Source organism: Trachypithecus francoisi, unplaced genomic scaffold, assembly GCF_009764315.1.
Source record: "Trachypithecus francoisi isolate TF-2019V2 unplaced genomic scaffold, Tfra_2.0 Lachesis_group21, whole genome shotgun sequence".
Lineage (NCBI taxonomy): Eukaryota > Metazoa > Chordata > Mammalia > Primates > Cercopithecidae > Trachypithecus > Trachypithecus francoisi.
Genome location: NW_022681467.1, coordinates 58379354 through 58403680, shown reverse-complemented (window position 1 = coordinate 58403680; position 24327 = coordinate 58379354). Strand labels below are relative to the sequence as shown.

At 60.8% G+C, this 24327-nt stretch overlaps 2 long non-coding RNA genes across 5 annotated transcripts; one reads left to right on the top strand and one right to left on the bottom strand.

Annotated features, from left to right (window-relative positions):
- Positions 1-26: 26 nt before the first annotated feature.
- On the bottom strand, positions 27-14250 carry LOC117069047. Of its 2 annotated transcripts, none has more exons than XR_004431360.1 (4): positions 13655-14250; positions 10999-11199; positions 7917-8053; positions 27-5916 (listed from the first exon to the last, which is right to left on the bottom strand). It is a non-coding gene; the product is annotated as an uncharacterized LOC117069047 (long non-coding RNA). The 2 variants fall into 2 exon arrangements; XR_004431361.1 differs by having other exon boundaries at positions 14034-14250.
- LOC117069048 lies at positions 13108-22631 on the top strand. Of its 3 annotated transcripts, none has more exons than XR_004431363.1 (7): positions 13108-13252; positions 15065-15226; positions 16687-17367; positions 18149-18303; positions 18631-18778; positions 20233-20349; positions 20929-22631. It is a non-coding gene; the product is annotated as an uncharacterized LOC117069048 (long non-coding RNA). The 3 variants fall into 3 exon arrangements; XR_004431364.1 differs by having other exon boundaries at positions 20926-22631; XR_004431362.1 differs by having other exon boundaries at positions 20233-22631.
- The last annotated feature ends 1696 nt before the right edge of the window (positions 22632-24327 follow it).

The following is a 24327-nucleotide window of genomic DNA, read 5'->3' as shown; positions in this document are numbered from 1 at the left end:
CAGCTAACTCACCACCACACACCCACTCACACACAACTCACCACCACACACCCACTCACACACAGCTCACCATCCTCTTGCTCTGCCTGGGCTCCCCCATCGGGGGCCCGCAGGGGTCTGGGGAGGGTCAGAAGCACCAGGCAGCCTCCACGCTCTGGGATTGGCCCTCAGTGCCCTCTGCCTCCACCGCCCGATTCCTCCACAGGCCTGGCTTCACCAAGTGCTCGCTGCCCCTGGCACTAGCCTCAGCTGTGGGATACAGCCCAGACCATCGGGCCCCGCCCCAGGGGCTCACATCTGTGGGCACACTGACCTTGAGGGTTTGAGGCCCTTATTCCCCTGCAAACTCCTCCCAGACCACACTCATAGCTGGAGCAGAGGCAGAACAGACCTCCCAGTCGGCCATGGGCCCCGGCCGACCACAGGACAGCCCACCCAGGACACTCTCCCGCCTGGCTTGCCGTGGCCTAGGTGGGACGGGATGGACTCTGACACCACGTGATATCTCTGGGTGGGCAGGACAGGAAGATTCCAGGGACACCCACATTGCATGGTGGTGGGAGGACAGACTGAGGGGGCCTTCACGGCCTGACCCTGGGCCCCATGCCCCAGCCCTGCAGCCTTGCCCGCGTCTTGCTGAGGGGCATTTCCCATGCCCAAGGGAACTGTGGGGACGGAGCGTCAGGATGGAGGTCCAAACGTGACACAACCCTCGCCTGGCTCCTGCATCTCCCACTCCAATCACCCGCAGTGACTTGAGAGCAAGTTCCCTTTTATAAAATGAGCCTCCCTGCAGCCCCATCCATCAGGAGCCATGACAGGTGAGGGAAAGTGTCTCTGGTAGGGCTGGGGATGCAGTGACCATGTGTGAGCTTCCCTCCGGGAGCAGAGGCCGTCCTGGGCAGCACGGGTGGACGCACCTGCTCCTCACCCACCCGGATGGCAGAGTGTGGGCTGCGCACCAGGGCCTGTGCCACCTGCCTGCCCTCTGCACACATGGGGCTGCCCCGCCTGCCTGTCCTCTGGCCTCTCGGACCCCTCCTGACGTTGCAGGAACAGAAGCTCAGGCCCCTCAGGCAACAGGGACAGTCACACAGAACCATGCCCACCCTCCAAGGCCCCGCTGGGAGCGACTGAGCTGGACGATCCCCCACCCCAGCCTCTGCCAGGCCTGCTCTGACTCGTCCATAGCTGCCTTCCCTGACTGTCCCTGCCATGGTGCCCTCCAGAAAGATCTGTGCCGTGCAGCAAGGTCGCCTTCCCAAAGTCCCCTGCATATTGGGGTCAGTCTCGCATCCCAAAACAGAGAGGCTTCCGGGCCATCAGCCCACACTCTGCAAACCTCTCTCCTCCTTACTCCAGTAGCACGGAGGGTGCAGGGCAGACCCCAAAGCTCCCAGAGCCCGCCTCTCCCTGGCCCTGGAGTGAGGACGGCTCGAAGACCTCGCAGCCGGAACGCACTTATCCATTTACCGCTGTCAATATTCCTAATGGAGCGGAAGATTTGACAAGATCAAGCTGGGGACTCGAGTCCCAGCCACAATTCTTTCCGATCAGAAGCTGGGAGGTCTGGCATTTGCCAGTCAACGTAGCAAACAAACTGGTCATCTCACCCAAAAGGCAGCAGAACACCGGGACAGGCTGCAAAACCCCCACGGGGAGGCCCCACGGCCTTGGATGAGGCATCAGGCTTGGCGTTGCAGCCGTCACGGTGGTGGGCGTGAGCTGTGAGCAGACACCGAGCGGCCAAGCGCCAGGTGCAGCCCTGAGCACCTACAGCCACCGTATTCTCCCATACACCCCACTGCGCCTCAAGACCAGTCCTGTGCTGCCCGTCAGGAGGATGCGGGGACTCACAGCAGCGTCCCCTGTCCCAGGGCCCAGCCCCTCCTCTTCATGCTGCCCATGAGGTGGCAGCCAGCCTCCAGGTGCACTCACCCCAACACGGCCTGGCTTAGAGAAGTTCCCAGTCGTTCTTTGCCAAGGGAGTGAGCAGCACCTTTGCTTGCAAGTGTGAAGGAAACAGGCGCACAGTTTGTGTTCTTGGGACGTGCTGGAGCTGGGTCCATCCCTCAGGCAGGACGTCGGGGACCCCTGCGGGCCCGGGCACCCCCCTGTTCTGCTCTGCTCCCTCGGGCAGCAGCTCCCACTCACTGGCAGATTCTCTAGCCCCTTCCCTCTGGACCCTGGGGTCTCACCAGCATGGGGCAAGGGCTGACAAGGGAGAGGCCTCCGAGGTTCCTCGACTTCCTTGTAAGTATTGTTTTCTTTTCTCTCTAAAAAGCCCAAGAAACCAGCATCCCACAAGCCCCAAAACCTCCCCAAGGGCCCCACCCCATGGCTCAAAGGTCAGGTGCTTCACAGAGCTCACCCCTCCCAGACCTCCGCACCCCACGTTTTCCGGCCTTCCCCAAACTGAGCTGTGCTGCCTCCAGCCTCCCAGGCATGGGCTGCCTTCCTGCCAAGACCCATGCAGCCCCTCATCACAGCGACCACCCCTAGCTCCCGGGGCCTCAGACCCCCGGGCCCCGAGGGCTCCAGGGGCCTCTGGGTAGGGGAGGGCCAGCCCTGCCTGGCCTTCTCTGGGGCCAGCTGCCACTGTGGTTTCCTCACCGAATGAGGAGTCCCTGCGTCCCCTGAGTAAAGGCAAACCCGCCAAGGGAGGGGCGGCTCCTGGCTGGTGCCCTCTGTGTCCCCAGCTGGGTGCCTAGGCCTGGCAGAGAGGCGGCCCAAGCGTTTCTGGTGACTTTACCGTTCGCCGGGACAGCAGGACTGGGGATGGAGCCCAGGACGTGGATTCTCTGGAGAACCCACTTTGGGTCCTTCTGCCTCTCTCTTGACTCCAGTGCTATAGAGAACAGGGCTGCAGCCCCTACCGCTAGTGCATGTTATGAACCAAACAATTAAACATGTTTTAAAACATCTGCTGATGGAGTTGTCCCACACAGGGAAGTACACTCAGCATTTTTAAGCAGCAATGGGCAATCTCTGCCGAAAACACCAGCAGCCCTGTTAAAATCAATAGAAAATTAGATGCCATGAAGATGCAGTACGTGTCCAATTAGTTATAATTGGAGCAAATAGTGATGTAGATAAAGACCTGGTAGGAAGTGTCACTGAGACCCACGGCTATAGCAGCCTCACCCAGGGACCCCCGAGGGGTGAGGACACGGGGGAGCAGGAGGGCCAGAGCCACGCCTGCCACCTCATCCTGGAAGCCCCTCCTGCCTTTGGTAGGGCCCCAGCCCCTTTGTTGGACCCTAGAGGAGAGGCAGCCCCACAGTCCTGGAAGGTGGAAGGAGGAGCAAGCGTGAAGCGAACCGCCGGGCCCTCCCCTGCAGCCGCAGCCGTCCCCAGGTTGACCTCTGGTGGGGCAGAGGGGGCCCCGGGCACAGAGCACTACACACCTAGCGAGGGGTTCTTGGGGACTTCCATAGCCCCCTGCGCCTCAGGTCTTCCATGTGGGCGTGTGAATGGCCGTGTGTGAGCACCAGCCCTGAGCAACCTGAGTTTTGGTCACGCCATGGCCCGGTCTGAGCTTGGCATGGAGTCCCTGGGCACTTGCCCCTCAAGGGCGGTGAAAACCAACACTCCGTCCTGCTGCACCCACAAGCCCTCACCCAGGACCTCGGGGAACAGGGGCCACTTTGGGCAGAAACCACACAGGACCCCCAGGGGAAGATGTCTCTTGCCCCAGCACAGGGGACACTACAAGCAGCGTCCTTGGGAAAGATGCGGCACCAAACATCTTCCCCTCAAGGGCAACCAACACCGGGCCACGCTTGCAGCAAAGACGCTGCCCTCAGAGACTGCAGAGCATAGCCCTGCGCCACCAAAGCCCTCCAGAGACTCAGAGACCCAAGGCAAAGGCAAGAGCAGCCCCTCTCCTTCTCCTCCGCAACCCCAGGCACTCACCGGGGGGCAGGACAGGGTGCCCGTCCCCTCCCGCCAGGGGAGTACATTGCCAACTCCCATCTGGATGCTTTTTTTGTTCCTTACTATGAAGCTTTTAAAATGTAAATGTCAATAACCTAATATTTCTCCATGCAAAACCATTACCTATTAGCGCTCAGATTCACCACTAAATTAAATTTTAATTCCAGATTTTGGTTAATTATTAAAATAGATAGCAAAGAATTACAGTTAGCCGGGTGTGTGTGGGCAGCCCCCGCTGGGGTTTCTGTAGGAGCCTTCGGGGTTCTGTGGGGGGCACTGGCTCGCGCAGGGCAGTCCCCAGAGAGACCCCTAATTAAAAGGCAAAAGGAAACCCTGCACCCCAAAACGGGCTTGTTTCTTATCATCAGCAACGCTGACTCAGCCAAATGCTGAACAAGACCCGCTCAGCCCAAATCCGTAACTTTTCTATCTAGTCAAAACAAGAAATATATTATTTCTCAACACTGATAAAAGTTTAATACAGAGTTGCCCGGGTTTTTAATAAACTTGTCAACAAAAGAGCAAGGCAAATTGATGGGGCCCTTCCCAGAGATAAATTTCGCCTCAAACAGACCCACAGAGCAGGGGGCAGGCGGGAGGGAGGCAGGGGCGGGAGGGGACACGTGATTGTTTTGCTGTTCTTTGCAAAAATGGCAAGATAGACTTTTGTGTCTTATGATCTCAAAGATAGGGCCGGGGTAAAAGCTAGTTTAATTTGAAGAAGGCTGTTGGCTGAGAACACGATCAGAGAGTCCCGAGGTCAAGAGAGAGGGCTTGGCAGCTTGGGGACAAATGAACAGCCACGTGTCCCAGGATAAGGAAAAGCCCCTTGGCACACAGAGTCTGATTGGAGCCCCTCCTGTGGGTGGGAGGGCACCTGCCCACTGCTCCCACCCACCTGCAGAAACAGATCCCTAAGCCAGGAGCTCAGGGATGGCCACGGATGAAATGACGAGGGAGTCCGTGCGGCCACCGCAGGCCTCGGGACACCAAGGAAGGCCCCAGCTCCACGTACAAGTGCGTATCGCGCTCTCGATTCTGCCGATGTGTTCTCTGCCCTCTCTCTGGCTCAGTGAGGCCACCCAGCGTGCAGAGACATTGTGAGAAGTGTCCCCATCTGTCCTCAGGCGGGGCGTAGCACCCCATGTCTGAGGAACACAGGATGGGCCTTTCCTGCTTGCATTCAAGGGCGTCAGCTCCACAGGCCTTGGAGGTGTTTGAAATTCCACCATTAGAGAGTCACTTCTTGAGCTAAGGGTGGAGGGAAAGCAGGTTCCCCGGGGAAGGAGCTTGGCAAGCTAGCGCTCGGGGCTGCAAGGCCTCTGAAGTGTGTTGCTACAGCTGATGTGGGAGGAGGGCTGGGACAGGTGTGGAGGTACCCGAGGGAGGGGCAACAGGGACCCCAGCGACAGCCTCGCCTGCTGCAGGTCTGAGCCCGAGGCCAAGGAACCAAGCAGCTGCCTGCACCCACTCCCGGGGTGGGGATTCTTGTCCCTCTTCACTCTTGATGGGCAAAGGCCCCACCACGCCCTGGGGAAGGAGCAACAGAAGGTAGCTGGGTCCCTCCTGGACTTGATGCCCTCCAAGGGGGCAGGGGAGGAGGGGGAGACAAAGGCCGAGCCCAAGAGCCCAGAGCCTCACCCGGCCTCTGTCCCGCTACCGCTGCTGGCCTCAGGCGCTTAGGCGGTGGGCGGGGTCGGGGGCACTCCTAGAGCTCGGGCAGAGTCATCCGAGTTCAGCCTCTCCACGGGACAGCTGAGAACACGGACTATTTATACTGGCGTGGTGGGCAGGCGGGCAGCTGGGGAGACACATGCAGCCCCGGAGCCATATCTGGGCATGGCAGAGGGCATCGGCTTGCCAGGATGACAAGGGCCACACGGTGCAACTGTCCTGGGCGTCCTTCAACCTCAAAACGTCCTCACGGGGCCCCCCGGGACAGGTTCCAGGGACAGCTGCCTTCTACTCCCTCTCCTGCCACTGTTAAAAATATTCTGGGTCATTGTCCCAATCATCCCAGAAATCGCCCTCCATGCACGCCCATGCAAGCACACACACACACACACACACACATGCACCTGCCTCCAGTCCCAGCCAAGGAGTCGACCCTGTGAGGAGTGGACCCCAGCCTCCCACCACCAGGGCTTCTGGGTGACCCCCTCCTGGCCAGGGAGCAGCCAGTGACCTCTGCACCCAGCACTCCTGAAACAGAGCTCTCTCTCTCTCCCATGTTCTCTCCCTGGGGTGGACGCAGGAGGCCTGAGAGGCCCAGTGTGCCACCAGCATCTCTGTCCTTCAGATCACACACTTGCACCCCATGGGGGCAGCCCGCCTGGTGCAGGGAGCAGACCTGGCCTGAGGCTGAGTGGTGCCTCTGAAACTCGGGCAAATCGGTCGAGCTCACAGCACCTTTGCAGTGACCGCGGTGTGGGAACCTCAGCCCCGTGTCCCTCTATCTAAGGGACCGGCGGTGGAGCTGTCAGAGGTGGCCCTCCGATCCCTGCCCTTGAGACGCGCAGCCCTGCATGCTGCCTGCGGTGCTCTGCAGCGTCCTGGGCGGCAGCTCTGCAGCAGCCTGCCCTGCTCCTCTGCTGCAGTCACCGCCCCTCCCCACTCAGCAGGACGGGCTTCCAGGGGTCAGAGCTGGCTGGGGACTCTGAGCACTAAAAGCAGAGTCCTCCCCAAAGGCACAGTCTTCCCTGGGCACCCAGGGGCCTCCGGAGAGGGCCCTCCCCGCCCCAAGCTCTGGCCAGCTGGGCCTTGGACCTCAGGAAGGAGCGGACAGCACGAGGCTCCGGGAGCTGCTAATGCTGTCACGGGTGCCTTCCCTTCCCAAAAGCCATGCCCACCTCTTCCTGGGTGTGATGCCTCCAGTTCACAGGGACAGAGGCTGCTGGTTGGCCAAGGACAGTGGGCAAGGCCAGGGCCCCTCACAAAGCCCTGTGCCCCTGTCCAAGAGCCTCCCTTGCCGGGGCCCAAGCCCAGCCACCCCGAGGTCAGTGTCCTGCCCAGAGGCATCAAAAGCGGGAGCAGGACTGCAGAGAGCGCGGGAGGCCTCTGCAATCGGACGTGCATGGCGGAGCTGAGTCAGCACAAAGCCTCTCAGATTGCTGGGTTACCCTTTATGTGAAGGTGGCAGCAACTCACACGATCGCACCGCCCCGTCCACCTCCGGCCATCCCAGCCCGGAAACCCTCCAGGCCAGCACTGCTCAGCCACACCCTGGTCCTGAAGATGGCTCGGGCCACTCAGGTTCTCTCAGTTTTACTTTAGAGCATTTTGGGGGTAAAATTTGCAATTCAAGCGATGTTCATTTTGATTGACTCCGGCTACGGCAGCTAAAATATCTGTCCTGTGGGTCAATCTAATCATGCTTAATAGCAGTATATTCTTCGATGCAATGTTTCTCATGTGAGCCCGACAGTTTCCCAGAGAGGGCCGATGCACCTCTCGCAAATGCTCTCACCAGCCCATGCCCGCTTTGAATGCTTGTGCAATAAAATGCTTCATCGCACTTGATGAATGCACTAGTACCAGAATCACCGGTGACTCCCTCTTTAGAAGGGGGTGCCATCATGTCCTTGGCCACCTGGCTGCAGAAATGCAAGACCACTCATCGCGACACACGCGTGCAGGCAGCAGCGGGGCTGTCCCTTCCCAAAGGCCATCCTTGTCCTTCACACAAGCTCCAGGACCCAGAGATGGTCCCACTCACGGGTGGAAACAGCACCTGGAGCATGGCTAGCTTTTGTGAGCCGTAGGATAGAAAAATGTAACTAATTTGGTTTGCTGAATTTATGGGCTCCACAATTTCTGCAGCGACTGTTTCCACCAGCAGGAGCCTGGCCCACCCTCTAATCACCGTGGGGCAGTTTCCAGAGTGTTCTGGGAAACCCAGGAGCCTACACCTGGTGCTACCTGCTCCAGGGAGTGAGAGACACAGGCACTGTCCTCCTCCTCATGGCCACCTGGATTCCCACCTGGATTCCCAAGCTGGCAGGCAAGTCCCAACGGGGTGGGTGTCCCGTGTCCAGCCCCCTCAGCCCAGTCCAGGCTCCTTTCCCTCTGAGAGTCCCAGCCCCCATGGTAGCGTGCCTAAGTGGTCTCAGGAGAGTCCCTGTGGGCAAGACATAGCCAGTGAGGATCCGTGCCCCTACCCTGCCCACTCTGCCCTCCTTCAGCTGGACAGGCACAAAGACCCCCACAGACGAAAGTGCCAGCATGTCCATGCTCCATGCCAGTTTGGGGCTCCCTTCCTGGCTGCTGCCCAGGAGCCAAACTTTGGAGATTCACGCGTGGGAGACTCCAGCCCCGGGTCCCAGTGTCTCTAGGAAAGCAGCAGGATCCCTGGGGAGCACCGTCATGCCACACCTGCCGGGGAGCGGGGCTCGGGCTGCCAGGGGTGGTGCCGTGCAACGCTCATTTTCAATTCAGCGGATCAGAGACTGGAGGTGATTTACAGCCGAGCAGGCCGCAGCTCTCTCCCTGTGAACTCTCTAGTTTTACTGCTCAGTCAAACCTAATTCCAAAACACTAATGCTTTTATTTAAACACCACATCCTGCAATAAAGCTTTAATGCACGACAGCCGCATCTAGGGGAAGAGAACGGTGTGTCTGTGGTCACCAGCAACCTCGGTGGCCACACACCGGCTACTTCCCTCCCTGTGGCCGGAGCTGGAAGCAGGCAGGGAAGAGATGACGTCAGCGGATGCTGGGCACTGACCCTCTGGGTCCAGAGGCTGAGAGGAGGCTGTGCCCAAGGTCAACACCCGCTCCCTTGTTGCTACACCAGATGGGGCCGAGGCTGGGAGAACGAAGCTTCCAGAAGGAAGACTTGAAGGCCAGGAGCCCTGACTGCCAGGCCCTCCCCTCCAATCAACTGAAGGCTCTCTGAGGGGTGGGAGCCTCCTGAAAGCTCAGAATGGCCCCCGATCCCTTTACTCAGCACTCCCTGTGCTGACCCCAGCTGCTCAGGTGATCTGTCTGCCCCCAGACCCAAGGCCTCGAGCTGCTGCAGGAAGGGGCTGCCTGCCGTCCCTTCCCGCCCCATTCCTGCTGGAGGCCAGGGTGCGGGAGATAGGGTGCAGGGGCACCTGCTGTGGCCGGAGCAGTGCCAAGGCAGGAGGACATACACTCCGGAAATTAATCCTGAGGCCTGTGGGGGGGTGGGGGTGCCCAGGCAGGACCTGGCCTCATCCCAGGTGGCAAACGCCTCCAATCTAAGACTCAGAAATGAAGCCGAGCAAACGCCCCTCACACAGTGGCCCAACCCCTGCCTACGACCCCGCTACCAAGGAGAGGATAGGAACCAGCTACCCATCCTCTCCTTGAAGGACCAGCACTGGGGAAAAGGGTTTCACGGACAGATCCTGACCTGCCCTCATCCCCTGGGCCCCAGGATATCCTCCCAGTCCTTTCTTGGGTCGGGACTGGGATGGCGGCAGAGCAGGTGGCTCTCAGGCCCCCGACGGGCGGTGCAAGGTGCCCTGGGCCACACACTGCTTTCTGCCAAAGCCTCACATGCATTCACAGCAAAACATGCCTCAGCTTGGATTCGGCGGAACAGAGAGCTGAACCGGGGCTTTGGCGGGGGTACAGGTGGGGGCGGCATGAGCCAGAGACATTTGGCAAAGTCAAATGGTTCCCAGGCCCCTGGGGTGGGCTGTGGGTTCAGAGCTACACAGACTCAGCTCCTCTGACCTTGTCCCAGGTGCCTTCAGCAGAGGAGTCGGGCCTAAGGGCAGTGGTGGCCCTGACCCTGCCTGCATCCTCAGCATCTCCTCGTGCAGGCTGCGCCTTCCTTGGAGGCTACATGCCTCCAAGTTCCTCTACCTTGCCCTGCGGCCAGGAGGGTTGGATGCAGGCACAAGAGGTGCCTTCTCTCCACAGCCTCTCCCATGTGCTGCCCAGCCCCTCCCTCCTTCCTGCATCCAGCCACCTGCCCTCTTCCAAACTTGCTCTTGTCTTGTGCCTCTGAGCAGTTTCTGCCCTGGCCACAAGCGGCCCTTTCTGCTGGCTGATGGCCTCTTCCAGGGCGGCCGTCAGTGGAGCCCCCAGAGCCTCCGCCATCACTCTGTGCTCTCCAGCCAAGGCCCCGACCCCCCAGGCCTCACCAGCCCCACGTCGGACCCCATGCCTGCTGGAGGCCGCCTCCTCTCTGCCGCAGTCAGCAAGCTGAATATTTAATGTCTGGTGAGCACTTCCACCTGCTGACACAGGCAAAGTGACAGAACAATGCTGGCGGGGACATGACCGTCCACCAACGCCCAGGCAGCCTGCCGCCCCGGGCTCACCCCCGCCACAGCCGCCTGGCTGGCTGGCGGCCCCAGCGGCCCCCATGGCGTGAGTGCTGCTCAGTGCGGTGAGAGAGTTCCCGGCCTGAGATACATACTTCTTTACATTCCATAGCTTAGCAGGTCCATATGGGCATATAAAGAAGTATGTTTCCCAAGCAGGCAGTCAGTATGCTGTTCCCAGACCTCGGGACGCCACCCCGGTACAAGCTGACCCCACTGCGATGTAGAGAAGGCAGCTCAGAGGCAGTGGAACTTCTTCCCTGGCATCCAGTGCTGGAGCCCTCTGTGTGAGCAGGACAGGCCTCCTGCCACTGCTGCCTGGTGTCCAGCCACCCCCAGGGGCCCAGGGCTTCCTGCTCCCTTCTGACCTCAGCGCCCCTCCATCCCTGAATCCGTCTCTCTCTCTGTCTCACACACTCACACGATCCAGAAAGGCAGAAGTGGACAGTGAGCCCCAGAAAGTCTTGAGCACCTGTCCCTGGCCCCAGCAGTAGCTCGGTTTTGCATCCATGGAAGAAACAGGCTGCCCCTCCACCCTCACCCCAGAGCAGGGAGGCACCATCCATGTCCCAAACTTTCAAAGCCAGCACTTTCCTGTCCCCCTGGGCCCCCTTGTCCCAGCCAGGCCCAGAGAGGGGGCACCCCGCCCAGCACCCCACTCACAGGACCAGCCTCTTCCTTCTCTGGGAGCTGGACAACTCCTTGCTCCCGAGGCCAGACGAGGGACTACAAACCAGAGACCCAAGAGGTGCCCTGGGGGCTTACCTGGGCAGCTGACAGTTTCCTGGGCAGGTCCCTGGTGAAGGCTGCCTCCCGGGACCCTGTGTCCCTGAGGGAGGGCTCAGTACCTCTCTCTGAAGATGTGAGTGAGAAGGACGATGCTTGGAGGATTCCAGGTTCCCAGAGAGTGGCCGGGATCTCCTGAGAGGCCGTCCACTAGGGGTGCAACTCCCTAGGCGCCTCAGCCTGGCCACAGCAGACACCCAGTGGGTGAGGGAGCGTCTCTCCCCTGGTTCTCTCCCTCCTTCTCGTGCTCTTCTTCACCCTCTTCCCTGCCCCCGCCTCGCAGCGTCACCACCCTGAACCGCCGCGCAGTGCGGCCCACCTGAAGCGGCAGCTGCGCAGAGCCAGCAGCTCACACGGGCACCGGGGGTCAGCAGCCACCGTCACCTGCCCAGCACCACTGCTGTGGCACCCCCGGGAGGCGGGTCCCACACCTGGCTCTTTGTGGCCGGCCGCCCAGCCTCCACCAGCCCCTACCAGCCCCTGATCAATACCAATTTACAGTCAAATGCGGGGGCCGCCTTCCTGTTAATGAATTTCCCGGTGCTCACCAGCTCCTAATGAGCCTGTTAAAGAGGGTTTAAGTAAACTTAGCAAGTGGCAAACTAAGCACTTTGGAATACTTAATTGTATCGATATGTTTTTCATTGCGTTTAAAAATGTCCCTGAGTGGGGAGCAGAGGCTCCCTCCTTCCCTGCCAACTTCTACGACCAGCTGTGAAGCCAGAGTGAAAAATGTGGAGGAAGAACCTGAAGGAGACCAATGGGACCTCAAGGTTAGGCCCTCACCAGCAGGAAGGGAAGCCACCCCTAACCTGCTGGGAGCAGGGAGAGGAGGAGAAGGAGGAGGAGGAGGAGGAGGAGGAGGAGGAAGAAGAGGCCTGCAGGGTTTGGAGGCCTCGCAGTGGCCCAGGGCGAGCCTGGCACATGAGGTGGTGAGAGGTGGAAAGAAGGCTTTGCAGGTGCCTGGTGGGGATGGGGGCCAGGGAGGTGCCAGTGGGGGGTGCAGGCCGGGCACAGACACAGGGAACTTGCTGAGCGGCAGGGCCCAGCTGGGCCCTGGGCCCTGGCCCCTGTCCTGGCACTGACCCTGGCGTGGGTTGGGACAGCAGCTCTGGGACATGAAAGGACCTCCCATTGTCCTCGTCAGGAAGAGAGGTCCAGCATGACTGTTGCTCCCCCAGGCAGCCCGTCCCTTCGAGGGGACAGCCCTGAGCGAATTGGTTCTCTTCTACCACCCAGGGCAGGGCAATGTCTCCGCAGAGCCTGCGGTGTGCAGAGGCCACTGAGCATGCTGTGGCTGTGTGGCTGTGGGTCTGCAGCCAGGCATGGCTGGGTTGGAGTTTCACATGCGGGTGGGTGGGGGGTGGGGGGTGGGGGTTGTGCTTAAGGCTCTGGCATCCCCTCTACAGAGGAAAGAGCAAATGGCAGAAAGAAGCAGAAGCTGATGTCCCATTTCCATGTAGCTGCTGTGATTTATCATTTTCACATAGCCAAGGATACAAAACGGCAGCCTGAGCTTCAACCTCGGGGGCACCCGGGTTCTACCGCTCATCTGTACCCTCCCAAGGCCTCCGCAATAACTGGGCTCGGAGTCCAGGGAAGAGGCCTCCTCAACGTCCCCGGCTCCCTGGCACACGAGCCCTCAGAGCCTGGGACACTCCTGCAGCCTGGCTCAAGCCCTCCCCGCCGCTGAGGCATTCATTTGGATGGGGTCTGGGGGTCAAGGGGAAAGTTGGGAGTCCCAAAGGGCAGGAGAGTCACCCCAGACCCAGCCAGAGCCCACAGGACTTCTGCCCACTCACAAATGAATTGTAGTCACTTTTCGAAAAGTTTCCCATCCGGATAGAAAAAGAGCACCCAGCCACCTCCAGGCAGACCCCACCGTGAACCGAGCTGGCTCCTGGTGCCCGGGGCCTCGTCCTGGGCTCTTCAGAGGTGAATACCACCCGGCCCCCAGCATCAGCCCCACGGGAGGCCACGCGGAAGTCAAGCTCCCCAGCAGGGACCTGCACAGACGCAGACCACCAGGGCTACTCTCCCCAAAGCCCCCCTAGTCTCCGCCCACGTGTGCCCCCTCCCCCCGCCGCCCTGCCCCTGTAAACGCCTCCTGACCCTGACGTGGCTGGGCGAGCTGCAGAAGTGCCGAGTCCGACCAGGGGCAGCCTCGCCCGCCGCTCAGCTCAGGAATCCCTGCCCCCACCAGCACCTCAGTGGGGGGTACCGCAAGTTCAAGGTAAGTTTAGCCCCATGCCCGGCTGACGGGGCTTTGTTGCAAAACGGCAGGTGAATCGCGCCCCCATCCAGCCCCGAAGCCCCCGTGCCATCCACTGCCCGCGTGGGGGGTGGCTGCTTTCTTGCAAAATGCCCGCAAGTCAAAGTTCCTGCCTCCCAGCTGGACGCGCCCTCCCGGCCCTGCCGGCTGCTGGCTCTGCAGTTTTCCAAATGTGGATGATGCCGCGAGCCAAGACAAAACTCCCCGGCACCCCCGCCGGCGCCGCACGGCGCTGGCACCCACAGGGCGCCGGCACCCGCAGCACCCACCTCGCCGGCAGGCACACCCCCACCGCGGCGCCCGGCAAGTTTGCAGGGGCCGTCCCGGCGGCCCAGCGGTGGTGATGGGCTGAGCAGGACTCACCGCGGAGCCCAGGGCACCCCGGGGCCGGGCTGGTGACAGCGGCAGCGGCGGCCGGCGCAGGGTCGCGGCTCCCTAGGAGATGCTGCAGCGGCGGCAGCACCAGCCACCTCCTCCGGGAGCCAATCCCGAATGCAGGGGTGGGGGCCGGAGCTCGATGCGTCCGCACTTGGGGGTGGGGGGGCAGAGAGAGAAAGAAGACACCAGGCACCCCCTCTCCACACCCCTGCCCTTCCCCCAGCCCTCCTGCAGCAGAGCAGACTTAGCGGGAGGGAGATCTTGAGAGAGAGAGAGAAAGAGAGAGAGAGAGAGAGAGAGAGAGAGAGAGAGAGAGAGAGGAGGCGCTGGTGCAGAGTTAGGGAGAGGCGGCCGAGCTGCACACCTTGAGTCCTGGCCTCCTCCGCAGGGAGCCCCTGCACCCCAGCGGGGTCAGCACAAGGTAGAGAAGGTAGAGGTCAGGGTGGAACAAAGGGGAAGGTCCCGCGGGTGTGCATGCTCTCGCAGGCACACAGCCGGCTCGGTAGACACAGGGGCGGGGGAGGGGAGGGGAGGGGAGGGCCTGACCTGAGAGGCCAGAGCGGGCGTGGGGGCCCCCCTCGGGTCAGGAGCCGGCCTCACCTTTGCAGTTCTTATATACCCGGCCAAGCATCCCAAACACGCGGCCCTGGCCAAGTGGCCCCCTCGGGCTGCGCTCCCTGACCATATTTAGTCAAGCAGGGGAAAAAATAGCCTGTCAGCTGGGCCGCGGCTGGCCCGGCCACCGGGAACAGGGTGGGAGCACCCACGCCATTGACGGCGGGTCCCGGGCCCAGGCTGCTGTCCTGCCCCTCCCAGCCCCTCCCTGACAGGCCTCCCACCGGCTGTCCCTGCCCGAGATCCCCCCGCTATTTTTAGCCCAGCTAGTACAGAGGCGCCTCCTCAGTAGCTGGGCAGCAGCCTCCATGCCACACCAGCCGGCTCCTAGGGTGCCCTGGGGAGACCCGGGCATCTCCCAGGGTGCAGGGCCAGGGGTTGGGAGGGCAGGAGGCTACAGCCTCCTTCGCTGTTCTGAGCCTCCAGTGGGCTGAGCCCACCACCCAGGCCATCCAGGAGGGAGTGGCCCCTTCCACAGTCCCGTCAGCTCTGCCCTTTTGCCTAGAATTGGGGCCAGGATCAGGTGGTGATGGAGCCACCTGGGTTTCCGGAGACTCTTAAGCCAACCCAAGTCATGACAAATGCCAGTCACCTTGGACAGAGGCGAGGCCAACCTGCTTGCCGCCCCCAGCAGGGCCCTGCCACCAAGGGTGTGTGATGGGGAGACCCCAATCCCCAGTGCTGGTCGGGCTCAGGAGCTCCCCCTTCCGGGATTTCACGCCTGAATTATGTAACAGTCGAGGGCCTGGGACGGGGCCTGACGGGGATCTGTCCTTGCAGGGCCTGGACTCAGAGACCAGAGGCCGGAACTGGCAGACTGTCCTCAGAGGCTGTGTGACACTGGCTGGTCGTCTCATCTCTCCGGAGCCCCATAGGACCAGGGACCAGGACACGGAAGGGCAGTGGACCACGGTGGTCGGGGGACCCGCCTGTTGGAGGCAGGTGCAGGCCCATGTGGTGGGGACAATGAGCTTTGCTGTTTCCAAGTCCTGTCCAGAGCATAGATCCTCCTGTTCAGAAACCACCTCATTAATGCCCCCAATGCCTCCCGGACTTAGGAAGGCATCCCCTTGCAGTTCCGGCCAGTCAGGGACACAGGGCCGGGGATCCCATGCCGCTTAGGACAGGTTCAGCTGCATCTAATCCCAGGGGACCCTGTGAGGAACCTGCATACCCTCCAGGCTGGCCCACAGGAGTGAGGTGGGTCCCTCCTCCAGGTTCACCTCCTGGGCTCATGGCCCCTTCCCCACATCCCAAGGCCAGCTCTGCAGAGTCATGGGGAGAAGCCAGAGCCCCAGCCATACTCGCCACACACAGCAACACCCACTCTGGTGTCCTCTGGCCAGCGACAGCAAGGGACAGAGGGGCGCCCCCTGCACCTGCCCAGGCCAGAGGCTTCTTGGGTGATGACAGGCCCTGCTCCCGGCCCTGCACGCCCCACTAAAGACCCCACGTCTCACCATAAAGGAGGCCAGGAGGTTTTAAGCTTCTACCAGGTCCGAGCACTTTTCTGGAAACTAAATAGCCACTCGGCTTCCCACTGGCAGCCGGAGTGCGCGGTGTGAGGGGCAGTGTCCGAACTCCCCCTGCATGCCTCCTCCCCTGCACTCCACTTCCTCCGGCCTACCATCTCCAGGCAGAGTTGAGGGGGGCAGGCCAGGCCTGCAGCTGGGGTCAGGGGTATAGACAGCCACAGCGGGGGAGGTGGGGAGCAGTCTGCGGCCTGTGCAGGCGGCTCTGTAAAGGATTCGGGTGCTCCGCGGTGCTGAGAGAGAGGGTGTGCAGCGGACGTGGCCATCAATCACCCTCCTCACAGCAGCCCCACACCCAAGGAGCAGGGCATGGGCACAGGGCCATCTCTTCCCAGGAGAAGGGCTGGTGTGGGTGGCCAGACCCCGACGGTCCCCAGGGTCCATAGGACAGAGTCAGAAGACAGAGTAGTTCCTTCGTTTACCCACAGCACCAGCCTCACAGTAACAGCCGGCACACAGCACTTAGGCTGCCTGGTGTTCCAGAAGCTTCTGCAGGGGCTATGCGGGGACTATGCTGCGCTCAAGGCACCCATAAGAGGAGGGCATTTTGCTGTCCCCACTTTACCGAGAAGGAACTGGGGCTTGGAGTGGGTGCTCACTAGCCCAAGGTCCCACACCCAGCATCGATTGGAGCTGGGTGTGTTCCGGCCAGTCTGGTCCCCACCTTGTCCCAGAGCTGCCCTTGCCAGGACCCAGGGCCGTGCTGCCCAAGGCCCACTCCACCATGGTTTGAAAGGGTGACCACAGTGGGTGGGAGAGACAGGAGGGAGGGGAGAGGGGAGAGAAGGGGGAGACGGGGTAAAGGGGGCAGGAGGGGAAGAGAGGGGACAGAGGCCTAGGCCCCCGAGACTTTCCCCTTGGTGTCCACAGGTGGTTTAAGGCGTGAATGAATGAAGGAGCAAGCAGTAAACCCCGGCAGCAAGGCCGCCGCAGCCCTCACCCGACTGGGACGCCTGAGCAAGGACCCAAGCAGGGGACGAGCAGGCTTACCCCCCTCGCCGGGCTGACCATGAGGCCCCATTCGGTGGAACGCGCCATGACAGCGAAAGCCCTGCCCCATCCCACGCGGCTCCCGCTGGCCACGAGTGGCTGCCAAGCTCTCAGAAACGGGGCTGGTGCCCTGCAGACCTGGATGTTTTACTCAGTGCAGCTTTGATTTGTGTCAGCTTCAGAAGGCTCATGTAGCTGGGGCTGTATCAGTCAGCGGGGGAGAGAGAAAATGCACAGCCCAGGGAATGTGGAGACAGGCCCAGCCCTGGGCACGGGGGCCGGAAGGAGCAACTCGGGAGCAGGGGGCAGGGCCTGGGGTGGCAGGTCAGAGGTCAGGGAAGGCCTGAGTGGGGGTGAACGAACACGTCCCCCAGTGATATCAGAGGGGCGGGGGGGAAGGGTCCCGGAAGAGCACACCGGGGAGTGTGCACAGGGAGACAGAGGCCCAGAGGCGGGAAGGGGGCCTGGTGTGTCCAGCAGGCAGAGGCTGTGGCACAGCCCAGAGGGTCCTGGGGCTGGCTGGGCAGGGGCAGCTCCCAGCGAGAGGCCCCTGGGATTTAGGTAAGTGGAGGCACATGCAGACTCTGGCCACAGGGCACCTCACACACGAGGGGGGTTCACCACACAATTTGAGCGGAGGGCGGGCGCAGGAGAGCAGCGGTGTCCCGGAAGCCAAGGGTGGTCATGGAGCCCCACGCACAGCGCTTCCTACAGGGCCACACCATCCGGTCTGCGGAGGGGGCTGCATTGCTGGGAGGGACTCACCTGATCCTGGATTCCAGCCTCACCCTGGGTCACCGCTGAGTGTCCCAAGTGGCCCCTTATCCCCCAGGGCCGGGCGGCATCCCAACCCCCTTGGATGTCTGTGCTCAGAATATGGCAGACACGCCCCGGCAGGGCCCTCCTCCTCCTCCTGCACCCGCCACAGCCGTGGGTTCAGGGTCTCTATCGTGGGCAGAGATTCACACAGTCAGGGGGAGGGTCCCAGGAGCACCTGTGACCAGGCCCTGGCTGCCAGGGAGGGGGGGCCCTTAACCGGCGGGACCCTCGTCCAGGGGAGGGCCCTGCCGCCCACAACTCCCTGACATTCCTGCACCAGCAGGACGGGCTGGAGGAGGCGGCCCCGGGGTGCCTCACCGGTGTCAGTGCCCAGTGTCACTGTGCCCGGTGGAGGGGGAGGCCCTTCCGAGCCTGGGCCTGGATGTGAATGAGGCAGGTTTCTCACCTCTCTGACCTCAGCTTCCTCAACTGGGAAGGGGAGCCGCAGCACCTGCTTGGGATGATGAGGAAGGGGGAGCTCAGGGAGAGCCCTGGGCAGGGCTGCCTCCTCACCTTCTTTCAGCCTTTGGACATGAGCTCAGAGGACCAAGTGAATGAATGAATGACTCAGTCAATCAACTGATCCATCAATCCATGGATCTCTGGAGAGTCAGACAGCTGGGCTGTGGGCAGGATGGGGGACTCTTGCTGAAGCCGCATTCATATGTGTTCAGCTTTGTGAGTGGGGCGAGGCTGAGGGCTTATTCAGTGGGGGAGGTGCATGGCAGGGCCAGTGCCTTCGGAGGGTCGGGCCACAGAGGGCAGGGACACCTGCCAGGATGCCCAACCCCAGAGGCGGTGGGAGCCATGGTCCCACTCAGCAGTGGCTGTGATGAGGGCTGCTCTCACTTTTGTCCAAACGATTCCAGCCGCAGCTGCCCCACACATGAGCTGTCCCTAGTCATCCAGTGCGGCCGGACGAAGACCCCTGCAGCCAAGGTGCTCCGTGGGGCGGGTTTCTCGAAGCTAGGCTAGTATTTTCCATGGTATCTTACGTCCCAGCAGAGGCCTACCACTGTGCCCGGACCAGCGGCCCACTCGGCGAGTCGAACGTGCACCTGGCACCCCTCTTTTTGGAAATCCACAAACACTGGGCTCCCAGCAGAGGACTGAGGCTGAGCAGCCACTTCCCTGGAGCTGACCCCACAGCTGTGTAAGTACAGGGTGGCCGTGAACACTTAGAGCTCTTTCAGGCTGTGCACCTCTTGTTCACTGCAGGGAGCAGGGTGTTGGCTCCTGACCAAGCCCTGTCACTGCTGCCCAGCCACACATGGGGCCCCTTCACCCACCCCTGACCATCTTATGCAGGGAAGCCACTGTGGAAACAGCCTGGCAGTCCCTCGAAAAATGAAGTCATCAACCCCAGCAGTTCTACTCCTGGGCCTATGACAGAGCTTGCATGTCCCCTCCAAAGCTCATGTTTAGATGTGAGCCCCAGTGCTGGAGGTGGAGCCTGGTGTGTTTGGGTGCTGGAAGGGGATCCTTCATGGCTGCGTGCCATGCACCCACTCACCACAGTGAGTTCTCACGAGATCTTGTTGAAAAGTGTGTCGTACCTCCCCCACAATTCTCTGTCTTTTGTTCCGCCTCTGGCCATGCAACAAGCCTGCTCCTCTTTCACCTTCTGCCATGACTGTAAGCTTCCTGAGGGCTGACTAGAAGCCCAGCAGATGCCAGCACCATGCTTCCTATACAGCCTGCAGAACTGCAAGCCAACTAAACCTCTTCTCATGAATTACTCAGCTTCAGATTTATCTTTATAGCAATGCCAGTCCTGACTATTACAACACATGCTCCTCAAAATAAAGAGAAATATTCAAACAAATAGGCACACAGGAGTCTTCCCAGTGGCACTATTTACAGCAGACAAAAGGTGGTGGTAGCCACAGGCCTGTCAGCTGATGATACATAAAGAAAGCACGGCCTGTCATCCCAGCATTTTGGGAGGCCGAGGTGGGCAGATCACCCGAGGTCGGGAGTTCAAGACCAGCATGGCCAACATGGTGAAACCCCATCTCCACTAAAAATATAAAACTTAGCCAGGTATGGTGATGAGTGCCTGTAGTACCAGCTACTCAGGAGCCTGAGGCAGGAGAATTGCTTGAACCCGGGAGGCAGAGGTTGCAGTGAGCCGAGATCATGCCATTGCACTGCAGCCTGGGTAACAGAGTGAGACTGTCTCTAAATAAATGAATAAATAAATGAAGTGTGGCATATCCGTGCAGGGGAATAGCATTCAGCCCTAAAAAGGGATGATGTGGGGACGCGGGCAGTAACATGAAGTGCCTGAAAACCCTGCTCGGCGGGAGAAGCAGACACAGAGACCTCCGATTGCACAATTCCGCTGATAGGAGATGCACAGAGCGGGTAGCTCCATGGAGACAGAAGGCAGATTCCGCGGTGCGGGGGTGGGGAGAGGAATAGGAGGGACTGCCTAATGGGCTCAGAGCTCCTCGGGGGGACGAAAGTGTCTGGGGAGTAGAGAGAGGTGGTGGCTGCACAGTGTGGCAAATGCACTAAATGCCACTGAACCACGCTCGTTAAAGGGGTCATTTTATGTCATGTGCATTTCACCTCTGTTTCTTTTTAAAAAAAAAAAAAACCCAGTTCACAGTCCAGCCCCAGCCCTCTCTCGGTGACCTCTGCCCTGGGACACAGGGCCACCCAGACCGTGAGCTTGGGGCCCCTTGGGCTGCCCACTGAGGAGGGGCAGCTACTGTTGAGGTCTGACCTTGCCTCTCCTGATGCCCCAGTCACACTTGGGAGAGAGGCAGGGTGGGGGGTGGCTGCCCTCCTGGCCAAAGACACCGTCCCAGGGCCAGTCACAGGTTTGCCAGGGAGGGTCGTAAGAGACCTCAGCGTTAGCACTGCCCAAGTCCGTCTGCTGCTGGCATATTCCCTGTGTGGGGACAGAGTAATGCCCACTACCCCTAAGGATGTCCAAGAATCCCTGGCCATGCCACCTTATGTGGCAGCAGGGACTCTGCAGGAGGGGCGGAGCAGGATGGCTCTGCAGGAAGGATGGAGCTGGATGCTCTTTGTGGGCCCAGTGTCCTCACAGGGTCCTTAGGAGAGGGGGTGGGAGGGTCAGAGTCAGGGGGAGCCTGGAAGACACAGCACAGCTGGATTTAAGGTAGAGGAGAGGCCACGGGTGAAGGGGCGCAGGAGCCTCCAGGTCTCGGAGAGGGCAGTACCCGAATTCTCCCCAGGGCCTCCAGTAGCCAGCCCTGCCAACACCTGGACTTCAGATTTCTTTCCCTTTCGGAGCTGCAAGACAATAAACTGTGGCTTTTGTTACAGCAGCCATGGGAGACTCATGACCTCGCCCGTGCCTCACACATCTTTCCAGGAGACCCTCCCAGCCCAGATGAGCATTGGTGGTGGGGCGGGGGGCGAGCAGAGCTCCCCTGGGAGACTCCCTGTCGCTGGCATGGAGGAGGGGCCGCCCCACGGCCTCTGGAGGCCCCTGCTCCCTGTGCTCTGCAATTCCTGGCCAGCTCCTGTCCAGCAGGCACCATCACTGTGCCCTGAGAGCTGTGCAGGGCTGCTCCGGGCCAGGGAGGACTGCTATGGGGAGACATTGGCCAGAATGAATGGGCAGATGTAGAAGGGCTCAGTGCAGCTCTCAGGGGAGTGCGGGCAACTGGAGGATGCCCCTGCCCAGCCTCCAGGGGCTGTGCCCGAGGACTGGCCCCTCTGCTGGCCTGTCTGGCCCTTGGGGGCTGGATCCACAGGCAGGCAGGGCTGGGTGGGCGGGACCTGACCAGGGACAGGGAGCGCAGGGTGGGGCTGCAGACTGTGGTCCCTAGGCTGGGCCCTGACCTCCCTCTGCCAAGGCCTCGCTAAAGCATCTGGAGCTCTGCTCAGCACTGCTCACATGTGGCAACATGGAAGGGCCTGAGTGAGAGAAGCAGACACAGAGACCGCAAGCTGCAGGATTCCACTTACAGAAAATGCACAGAGCGGGCAGCTCCACGAAGACAGAAAGTCCCCAGGGAGTGTCCGGGCTCCTACCGATGGGCAGCTCCTCTCTGCCTGGCCATTCACTGAGGACATCAGGGGCCCGAGGGCGCTCCTAAGAGTGATGTCGACAGTGGCTTCTGTGTCCATCAGATGGAGAGTGTGTCCAGCCTGCAGGACTTCTCAGAGCCTTTAAGAGGTCCCCATGGACTCGTCCGAGCTCCCAGCAGGAGACGTAGCCTGCAGTACTCTGCCACCGTCCCCTCTGCCTACCCCACACCCCAGCACGCAGCTCACACAAGCATGAGGTGTCCTGCGGAGCTCCCAGGAGGCTGTGCACACCTGTGTGCCCACAGAGCAGAGCTGTGTGTGAAGTGCTCGTGCGCACCCAGCATGTCCCACAACACTGCGAAAGGAACGGGGCCTCACCATCTCCTGCATCGTGCCTGGGAGGCTGCCTCCTGCCCAACCTCAGGGTACACAGGTGCACACAGAGCCAAACAAATATGCACGCACTACCTGAGTGGCAGTGGGCAAAGCCTCTCTGATAGCTCATGAAGAAAGTTCTATTTCATTGTCACGATGTTAGGGGAAAGCAATTTGCTTCCAGCCATGGACATCCCATTCAGAATGGCGACAGCTTTGCCATTGCGGACTCAGGACACTTCTTGAGGCCCACGTGGCACGCTTAGAGCCTCCAGCACGGGTCACTCAAAGGCTCTGGGTCAGCGCTGGGCGGCCTCCGGTACACCTGCACCATCCTTGAGTCCAGCCAACCCAGAATCCCCGTCATAGGTGGAGGACCCCAAGGGGCAAGGGACATACAACAGGGCCCTGGGGGCCCAGGCTGACCTCTGAGTTCTCTGGGCGCCCCCACCAGGACTCCGAAGGCTTGCTCCTCCCGCTGCATCCCTCTGTTCTCTGCCCCAGCTCAGTGTGGGTGTGGGTGTTGGGTGGGGGTGATAAGGGTTTCTCTGTGTCTGCCTGCTTGTCCTCTGTGGAGGACTCACACTGACCCATCCTAGAAGCAAATAAATGTCATTTCAAGTCAACAGAGGTGGGCAGCCTGGGCTCCTCTGAGCTGCACACCCAAGCCCCTTGGAGCTGCAGCTTTGCTCATCTTTGCAGGAGTTGAGTGGAAGAGCAAGGTCAGGGTTGAGGAGCAGTGTTGGGGCTGAGAGAGGAGCCCCTCCATGGACATACCCATGGTGGGGACCCTCCCCAGCCCAGCACTGCTGGACAGTCAGGAATGGTGCCCAGCCCCCAGCCACTCAGGGCCGGTCCTGCAGGGGACAAGGACCACAGGCAGGGAAGGGAGCTGGCGGGTCCCTCACCCCAGGAAGTCCACTGGCTCTTGCAGAGGTATTTTTCTGGGCTGGGACAGATTTCCATTTCCAGGGAGAAAGGAGGGCCTGATCCTACCCACTCACTTCTGTTCCCTGTGTCCTGGGCCACAGCGATGCTGTCAGCAAAGCCCCACGGCTCAGAGGGGAGCTCATCCCTGCAGATTTCACCAGCATCTCTCACAGCTGCCTCCAGCTCCAGAACCAAACAACGCCTGGCCCCACTCTGAGCACCCATTCCCTGCCCCTCTCCCTGCTCTGGGCACCTATTCCCTATCCCTCTCCCAGGGCCTCCACAGAAGGAGGTGGCTAGGGGAGAGCTCAGAGCTTCTGCTCTCCAGGGTGGACAGCAGGGGTCTTGGGCTGTCCTGTCCAAGCCACCCAGATGGATGCCCACACTGGGTCTTGCCTCCTTGTCATCCACCCCACCCGAAGCTTGTAACTCAGCTCCCAGCAGAGGAGGCCTGATGGCAGTGGCCAAATTCTCAGATTCTCACTTTGCCCTTAGTCTTGGCCTCCCACCTCCTCCCAAGGGCCCTATTTCTAAGAACCTCCCCCACCCCTGATGCCCTTGGTCATAGCACTAGCCTGTGATCTGCTAGGGTTAGGGGGTTCCTTCTGGGTCTCCCCCTTGCACCTGGAGCCCAACCCTGAGCCCAGGGATGAAGGGAAAAGCTTTAATCTCCTGTGCACATCCTCTGGGAGCCGAGGAGTGTTGATCCGGCAGGATCTCAGCCACAATTAGCCGGTTCCCTCATCCCTGCCCTATAAATATTCATTCTGGGATTGTTATAAAGGTGCTTTTTATAAAAAACGCCAAACTCATTTGGAAAGGAGCTGAAGGCTGCGCAGTGCAGGCTGCCAAGCTGAGCCCTACTGCGGATGGGACGCCAACATGGCTTTTTCTCGTGGACCAGGCAGGTGCCTTCCGGGGTTTCGTTTCATTTGAGCCAGGGACTTTTTGGTTCCCTGCGTGTAGCGTGTACAAATATGGCAGCAGGCTGGGGGTACCCAAAGGGGGCAGTGTCCTCCTCCTCAGGGGTGCAGGCCACGATGGCCCCCTGGAGCTGGCAGCCCCGGGCAGGGTGTGACGATGCTCCATGGGGAATGTGCCTGGGGGCCACTCACTGAGAAGCAGCCCTTACCCCGAGGGCCCTGTGCTCCCACCAGCTTGGTCCAGAGTCAGCCTGGTGCCAGCCTCCACCAGCCCTGTTGAGAATCAGGTGATCGTGACCCCTGGACGGTCAGTGGATCTGGGACTGCGCTGGAGGTCGTCTGATCTGGCTGCCATCCTGCCACTGACGCTGGGTGCTTTGGTTAAATGCTTGTGCAGATGGGGAGTTCACTACCCCAGAGCAGCTGTAGGAGGATTCAGTGAAGTCCCTACCCTAGAACCTCT